The following is a 2,077-nucleotide window of genomic DNA, read 5'->3' as shown; positions in this document are numbered from 1 at the left end:
GGGTGAGTTGGAATCTCAAAACAGTTTTCATTTGCATTTCTCTGATTGCTAAAGATGTAAAACACTTTTTAAGAAAGCATGTTTTACATCTCTATAGTGTGCATGAGTAAGGTAGAGGTGAGAGAACGACTGTGGGAGCTAGTTCTGTCCTTCCATCCTGTAGGTCCTAGGGACTGAAATCAGTTTGTCCCACTTGACACCTTGACCCACTGAGCCATCTTACCAGCCTGACTGGTGAACACTTATTTATTTATTTTTTTTAGATATTTTCTTTATTTACATGTAAATTTCTCTTTTCCCAGTTTCCCCTCCAAACAAATAAACAAACAAACAAAAACAACAAGAACAAACCCCTGTTGCCTCCCTTCTCCCCATGCCTGCCACCCCACCCTCTCCCACTTCTTGGCCCTGGCATTCCCCTACACTGGGACACAAAACCTTCATAGGGCTGAGGTCCTCTCCTCCTATTGATCGAATTTGCAATCCTCTACTATACACGTGCTGCCAGAGCAATCAGATCCACCATGTGTAGTCCTTGGTTGGTGGTTGAGACCCTGGGAGTTCTGAGGGTGCTAGTTAGTTCATATTGTTGTTTGTCCTAAGGGGCTGCAAAGCCCTCAGCTCCATAGTTCCTTTCTCTAACTCCTTCATTGGGGGCCGTGTATTCAGTGCAATGGATGGCTGTGAGCCTCTACATCTGTATTAGTCAGGTACTGTCAGAGCCTCTCAGGAGACAGCTATATTTAGGCTGGTTTGTCCTTCCTTCAGTCTCTGCTCCATAGTTAATCTCTGCAACTCCTTCCATGGGTATTTGGTTCCCCCTTTTAAGAAGGAATGCAATGTCCACCTTTTGGTCTTCCTTCTTCTTGAGTTTCTTGTGGTTTGTGGGTTGTTCTTCCTGTATTCCAAACTTCTGGAGGAATGGATACAGAAATTGTGGTACATCTACACAATGGAGTACTACTCAGCTATTAAAAACAATGAATTTATGAAATTCTTAGGGAAATGGATGGATCTGGATATCATTCTTAGTCAGGTAACCCAATCACAAAAGAACGCACATGGCATGCACTCACTGATAAGTGGATATTAGCCCATAAGCTCAGAATACCCAAAATACAATCCACAAACCACAAAAAAACTCAAGAAGAAGGAAGACCAAGGTGTGGATACTTAAATCCTTCTTAGAAGGGGGTATAAAATACCCATGGAAGGAATTGCAGAGACAAACTAGAGAAACTGAAGGAAGGACAATCCAGAGACTGCTCCACCTGGGAATCCTTCCCTTATTCAATCATCAAATCTAGGCACTATTGTGGATGCCAGCAAGTGCTGGCTGACAGGAGCCTGATATAGATGTCTCCTGAGAGGCTCTGACAGTGCCTAATACAGAAGTGGAGGCTCACAGCCATTCATTGGACTGAGCACAGAGTCCCCAATGAAGGAGCTAGAAAAAGGACCCAAGGATCTGACGGGGTTTGCAGCCCCAGAGGAGGGACAACAATATGAACTAACCATTACCCCTAGAATTTCCAGGGACTAAACTACCAACTATTGTTGGTTTTATTTCCTGGACTTTTTAGAACAACTTTATCAACCCTAGTTTTTTAGCATTTTAAAATATCTTACTATTTTAAAGTTTCATGTGTTTATATGACATATATGATCATCTTCATCCATTACTACCTCCCTATATCTCCCTAAAGCACCCCCCCATCTCATTTATTATTAATAACTCTAGTCTAGTAAGTGCTAGCTATAGGTAAATGAACATGTGGACTCCTCTGGGGGACATGTGCAACCTAACAACAGCCATGTTACCAAGGTTTCTCCTTCCTTCATTAGCTACCAGATGTCAAAATTTCCTCCAGGAGGGTGGAGCCTCAGGAAACCCTCCCTCATCCACGCAGGAATATTAACTGGCTTGACCCTGCCCACAACCTGCACAGGACACTACAGCAGCTATAAGCTGATGCATTCAAGAGCCTTGTCTTCTCTAGAAGTAGGCACTTTACAGCCACACTGCCATCCACCAGCTCCTTTATTCTTCGTGTACTCTCTTCTGTGATAGCCCTTG

The sequence above is a fragment of the Mastomys coucha genome, unplaced genomic scaffold (assembly GCF_008632895.1).
Source record: "Mastomys coucha isolate ucsf_1 unplaced genomic scaffold, UCSF_Mcou_1 pScaffold12, whole genome shotgun sequence".
Taxonomy (NCBI): Eukaryota; Metazoa; Chordata; class Mammalia; order Rodentia; family Muridae; genus Mastomys; species Mastomys coucha.
This window is presented reverse-complemented; position numbering follows the sequence as displayed.